This window comes from Medicago sativa, chromosome 8 (assembly GCF_051527215.1).
Source record: "Medicago sativa cultivar Bolivia chromosome 8, Bolivia_mono, whole genome shotgun sequence".
Lineage (NCBI taxonomy): Eukaryota > Viridiplantae > Streptophyta > Magnoliopsida > Fabales > Fabaceae > Medicago > Medicago sativa.
In genome coordinates, this window is record NC_140756.1 from 23,229,891 (window position 1) to 23,237,145 (window position 7,255).

Sequence of the window (7,255 nt, forward strand, 5' to 3'; positions counted from 1 at the left end):
CCCTTTTTCTTTCACTAAAAAGGTCATAAAGTGGCCTAGCCTTATCGAATCGAAGCATGTAATAGTTCCTAGGAAATCTAACAAGCATATCTACGACATCCATGGTTTATTTTAGAATTTTTTAAAAAGGCCAAAATGGGGGTTAAGTGAATTTCCTTGTTAATTTATGGATTTTACTCGTTTTTGACCTTTTTCTTTCACTAAAAAGGTCATAAAGTGGCCTAGCCTTATCGAATCGAAGCATGTAATAGTTCCTATGAAATCTAACAAGCATATATTCGAATTCCAAGTTTGATTTTATCATTTTCAAAAATGGACAAAATGAGGGTTAAGTGAATTTCCTTGTTAATTTACGGATTTTACTCGTTTTTGACCCTTTTTCTTTCACTAAAAAGGTCATAACGTGGCCTAGCCTTATCGAGTCGAAGCATTTAATAGTTCCTAGGAAATCTAACAAGCATATCTACGACATCCATGGTTTATTTTAGAATTTTTTAAAACGGCCAAAATGGGGGTTAAGTGAATTTCCTTGTTAATTTACGGATTTTACTCGTTTTTGACCCTTTTTCTTTCACTAAAAAGGTCATAAAGTGGCCTAGCCTTATCGAATCGAAGCATGTAATAGTTCCTAGGAAATCTAACAAGCATATCTACGACATCCATGGTTTATTTTAGAATTTTTTAAAAAGGCCAAAATGGGGGTTAAGTGAATTTCCTTGTTAATTTATGGATTTTACTCGTTTTTGACCTTTTTCTTTCACTAAAAAGGTCATAAAGTGGCCTAGCCTTATCGAATCGAAGCATGTAATAGTTCCTATAAAATCTAACAAGCATATATTCGAATTCCAAGGTTGATTTTATCATTTTCGAAAATGGACAAAATGAGGGTTAAGTGAATTTCCTTGTTAATTTACGGATTTTACTCGTTTTTGACCCTTTTTCTTTCACTAAAAAGGTCATAAAGTGGCCTAGCCTTATCGAATCGAAGCATGTAATAGTTCCTAGGAAATCTATCAAGCATATCTACGACATCCATGGTTTATTTTAGAATTTTTTAAAAAGGCCAAAATGGGGGTTAATTGGTTTATTTTAGGAAATCTAACAAGCATATCTACGACATCCATGGTTTATTTTAGAATTTTTTAGAAAGGCCAAAATGGGGGTTAATTGAATTTCCTTGTTAATATACGGATTTTACTCATTTTTGACCTTTTTTCTTTCACTAAAAAGGTCATAAAGTGGCCTAGCCTTATCGAATCGAAGCATGTAATAGTTCCTATAAAATCTAACAAGCATATATTCGAATTCCAAGGTTGATTTTATCATTTTCGAAAATGGACAAAATGAGGGTTAAGTGAATTTCCTTGTTAATTTACGGATTTTGCTCGTTTTTGACCCTTTTTCTTTCACTAAAAAGGTCATAAAGTGGCCTAGCCTTATCGAGTCGAAGCATTTAATAGTTCCTAGGAAATCTAACAAGCATATCTACGACATCCATGGTTTATTTTAGAATTTTTAAAAACGGCCAAAATGGGGGATAATTGGATTTCCTTGTTAATTTACGGATTTTACTCGTTTTTGACCCTTTTTCTTTCACTAAAAAGGTCATAAAGTGGCCTAGCCTTATCGAATCGAAGCATGTAATAGTTCCTAGGAAATCTAACAAGCATATCTACGACATCCATGGTTTATTTCAGAATTTTTTAAAAAGGCCAAAATGGGGGTTAAGTGAATTTCCTTGTTAATTTATGGATTTTACTCGTTTTTGACCTTTTTCTTTCACTAAAAAGGTCATAAAGTGGCCTAGCCTTATCGAATCGAAACATGTAATAGTTCCTATGAAATCTAACAAGCATATATTCGAATTCCAAGGTTGATTTTATCATTTTCAAAAATGGACAAAATGAGGGTTAAGTGAATTTCCTTGTTAATTTACGGATTTTACTCGTTTTTGACCCTTTTTCTTTCACTAAAAAGGTCATAAAGTGGCCTAGCCTTATCGAGTCGAAGCATTTAATAGTTCCTAGGAAATCTAACAAGCATATCTACGACATCCATGGTTTATTTTAGAATTTTTAAAAACGGCCAAAATGGGGGTTAAGTGAATTTCCTTGTTAATTTATGGATTTTACTCGTTTTTGACCCTTTTTCTTTCACTAAAAAGGTCATAAAGTGGCGTAGCCTTATCGAATCGAAGCATGTAATAGTTCCTAGGAAATCTAACAAGCATATCTACGACATCCATGGTTTATTTTAGAATTTTTTAAAAAGGCCAAAATGGGGGTTAAGTGAATTTCCTTGTTAATTTATGGATTTTACTCGTTTTTGACCTTTTTCTTTCACTAAAAAGGTCATAAAGTGGCCTAGCCTTATCGAATCGAAGCATGTAATAGTTCCTATAAAATCTAACAAGCATATATTCGAATTCCAAGGTTGATTTTATCATTTTCGAAAATGGACAATATGAGGGTTAAGTGAATTTCCTTGTTAATTTACGGATTTTACTCGTTTTTGACCCTTTTTCTTTCACTAAAAAGGTCATAAAGTGGCCTAGCCTTATCGAATCGAAGCATGTAATAGTTCCTAGGAAATCTAACAAGCATATCTACGACATCCATGGTTTATTTTAGAATTTTTTAAAAAGGCCAAAATGGGGGTTAAATGAATTTCCTTGTTAATATACGGATTTTACTCATTTTTGACCCTTTTTCTTTCACTAAAAAGGTCATAAAGTGGCCTAGCCTTATCGCATCGAAGCATGTAATAGTTCCTATGAAATCTAACAAGCATATATTCGAATTCCAAGGTTGATTTTATCATTTTCGAAAATGGACAAAATGAGGGTTAAGTGAATTTCCTTGTTAATTTACGGATTTTACTCGTTTTTGACCCTTTTTCTTTCACTAAAAAGGTCATAAAGTGGCCTAGCCTTATCGAGTCGAAGCATTTAATAGTTCCTAGGAAATCTAACAAGCATATCTACGACATCCATGTTTTATTTTAGAATTTTTTAAAAAGGCCAAAATGGGGGTTAAGTGAATTTCCTTGTTAATTTATGGATTTTACTCGTTTTTGACCTTTTTCTTTCACTAAAAAGGTCATAAAGTGGCCTAGCCTTATCGAATCGAAGCATGTAATAGTTCCTATGAAATCTAACAAGCATATATTCGAATTCCAAGGTTGATTTTATCATTTTCAAAAATCGACAAAATGAGGGTTAAGTGACTTTCCTTGTTAATTTACGGATTTTACTCGTTTTTGACCCTTTTTCTTTCACTAAAAAGGTCATAAAGTGGCCTAGCCTTATCGAGTCGAAGCATTTAATAGTTCCTAGGAAATCTAACAAGCATATCTACGACATCCATGGTTTATTTTAGAATTTTTAAAAACGGCCAAAATGGGGGTTAAGTGAATTTCCTTGTTAATTTACGGATTTTACTCGTTTTTGACCCTTTTTCTTTCACTAAAAAGGTCATAAAGTGGCCTAGCCTTATCGAATCGAAGCATGTAATAGTTCCTAGGAAATCTAACAAGCATATCTACGACATCCATGGTTTATTTTAGAATTTTTAAAAAAGGCCAAAATGGGGGTTAATTGAATTTCCTTGTTAATATACGGATTTTACTCATTTTTGACCTTTTTTCTTTCACTAAAAAGGTCATAAAGTGGCCTAGCCTTATCGAATCGAAGCATGTAATAGTTCCTATGAAATCTAACAAGCATATATTCGAATTCCAAGGTTGATTTTATCATTTTCGAAAATGGACAAAATGAGGGTTAAGTGAATTTCCTTGTTAATTTACGGATTTTGCTCGTTTTTGACCCTTTTTCTTTCACTAAAAAGGTCATATAGTGGCCTAGCCTTATCGAGTCGAAGCATTTAATAGTTCCTAGGAAATCTAACAAGCATATCTACGACATCCATGGTTTATTTTAGAATTTTTAAAAACGGCCAAAATGGGGGTTAATTGGATTTCCTTGTTAATTTACGGATTTTACTCGTTTTTGACCCTTTTTCTTTCACTAAAAAGGTCATAAAGTGGCCTAGCCTTATCGAATCGAAGCATGTAATAGTTCCTATGAAATCTAACAAGCATATATTCGAATTCCAAGGTTGATTTTATCATTTTCAAAAATGGACAAAATGAGGGTTAAGTGAATTTCCTTGTTAATTTACGGATTTTACTCGTTTTTGACCCTTTTTCTTTCACTAAAAAGGTCATAACGTGGCCTAGCCTTATCGAGTCGAAGCATTTAATAGTTCCTAGGAAATCTAACAAGCATATCTACGACATCCATGGTTTATTTTAGAATTTTTTAAAACGGCCAAAATGGGGGTTAAGTGAATTTCCTTGTTAATTTACGGATTTTACTCGTTTTTGACCCTTTTTCTTTCACTAAAAAGGTCATAAAGTGGCCTAGCCTTATCGAATCGAAGCATGTAATAGTTCCTAGGAAATCTAACAAGCATATCTACGACATCCATGGTTTATTTTAGAATTTTTTAAAAAGGCCAAAATGGGGGTTAAGTGAATTTCCTTGTTAATTTATGGATTTTACTCGTTTTTGACCTTTTTCTTTCACTAAAAAGGTCATAAAGTGGCCTAGCCTTATCGAATCGAAGCATGTAATAGTTCCTATAAAATCTAACAAGCATATATTCGAATTCCAAGGTTGATTTTATCATTTTCGAAAATGGACAAAATGAGGGTTAAGTGAATTTCCTTGTTAATTTACGGATTTTACTCGTTTTTGACCCTTTTTCTTTCACTAAAAAGGTCATAAAGTGGCCTAGCCTTATCGAATCGAAGCATGTAATAGTTCCTAGGAAATCTATCAAGCATATCTACGACATCCATGGTTTATTTTAGAATTTTTTAAAAAGGCCAAAATGGGGGTTAATTGGTTTATTTTAGGAAATCTAACAAGCATATCTACGACATCCATGGTTTATTTTAGAATTTTTTAGAAAGGCCAAAATGGGGGTTAATTGAATTTCCTTGTTAATATACGGATTTTACTCATTTTTGACCTTTTTTCTTTCACTAAAAAGGTCATAAAGTGGCCTAGCCTTATCGAATCGAAGCATGTAATAGTTCCTATAAAATCTAACAAGCATATATTCGAATTCCAAGGTTGATTTTATCATTTTCGAAAATGGACAAAATGAGGGTTAAGTGAATTTCCTTGTTAATTTACGGATTTTGCTCGTTTTTGACCCTTTTTCTTTCACTAAAAAGGTCATAAAGTGGCCTAGCCTTATCGAGTCGAAGCATTTAATAGTTCCTAGGAAATCTAACAAGCATATCTACGACATCCATGGTTTATTTTAGAATTTTTAAAAACGGCCAAAATGGGGGATAATTGGATTTCCTTGTTAATTTACGGATTTTACTCGTTTTTGACCCTTTTTCTTTCACTAAAAAGGTCATAAAGTGGCCTAGCCTTATCGAATCGAAGCATGTAATAGTTCCTAGGAAATCTAACAAGCATATCTACGACATCCACGGTTTATTTCAGAATGTTTTAAAAAGGCCAAAATGGGGGTTAAGTGAATTTCCTTGTTAATTTATGGATTTTACTCGTTTTTGACCTTTTTCTTTCACTAAAAAGGTCATAAAGTGGCCTAGCCTTATCGAATCGAAACATGTAATAGTTCCTATGAAATCTAACAAGCATATATTCGAATTCCAAGGTTGATTTTATCATTTTCAAAAATGGACAAAATGAGGGTTAAGTGAATTTCCTTGTTAATTTACGGATTTTACTCGTTTTTGACCCTTTTTCTTTCACTAAAAAGGTCATAAAGTGGCCTAGCCTTATCGAGTCGAAGCATTTAATAGTTCCTAGGAAATCTAACAAGCATATCTACGACATCCATGGTTTATTTTAGAATTTTTAAAAACGGCCAAAATGGGGGTTAAGTGAATTTCCTTGTTAATTTATGGATTTTACTCGTTTTTGACCCTTTTTCTTTCACTAAAAAGGTCATAAAGTGGCGTAGCCTTATCGAATCGAAGCATGTAATAGTTCCTAGGAAATCTAACAAGCATATCTACGACATCCATGGTTTATTTTAGAATTTTTTAAAAAGGCCAAAATGGGGGTTAAGTGAATTTCCTTGTTAATTTATGGATTTTACTCGTTTTTGACCTTTTTCTTTCACTAAAAAGGTCATAAAGTGGCCTAGCCTTATCGAATCGAAGCATGTAATAGTTCCTATAAAATCTAACAAGCATATATTCGAATTCCAAGGTTGATTTTATCATTTTCGAAAATGGACAAAATGAGGGTTAAGTGAATTTCCTTGTTAATTTACGGATTTTACTCGTTTTTGACCCTTTTTCTTTCACTAAAAAGGTCATAAAGTGGCCTAGCCTTATCGAATCGAAGCATGTAATAGTTCCTAGGAAATCTAACAAGCATATCTACGACATCCATGGTTTATTTTAGAATTTTTTAAAAAGGCCAAAATGGGGGTTAAATGAATTTCCTTGTTAATATACGGATTTTACTCATTTTTGACCCTTTTTCTTTCACTAAAAAGGTCATAAAGTGGCCTAGCCTTATCGAATCGAAGCATGTAATAGTTCCTATGAAATCTAACAAGCATATATTCGAATTCCAAGGTTGATTTTATCATTTTCGAAAATGGACAAAATGAGGGTTAAGTGAATTTCCTTGTTAATTTACGGATTTTACTCGTTTTTGACCCTTTTTCTTTCACTAAAAAGGTCATAAAGTGGCCTAGCCTTATCGAGTCGAAGCATTTAATAGTTCCTAGGAAATCTAACAAGCATATCTACGACATCCATGGTTTATTTTAGAATTTTTTAAAAAGGCCAAAATGGGGGTTAAGTGAATTTCCTTGTTAATTTATGGATTTTACTCGTTTTTGACCTTTTTCTTTCACTAAAAAGGTCATAAAGTGGCCTAGCCTTATCGAATCGAAGCATGTAATAGTTCCTATGAAATCTAACAAGCATATATTCGAATTCCAAGGTTGATTTTATCATTTTCAAAAATCGACAAAATGAGGGTTAAGTGAATTTCCTTGTTAATTTACGGATTTTACTCGTTTTTGACCCTTTTTCTTTCACTAAAAAGGTCATAAAGTGGCCTAGCCTTATCGAGTCGAAGCATTTAATAGTTCCTAGGAAATCTAACAAGCATATCTACGACATCCATGGTTTATTTTAGAATTTTTAAAAACGGCCAAAATGGGGGATAATTGGATTTCCTTGTTAATTTACG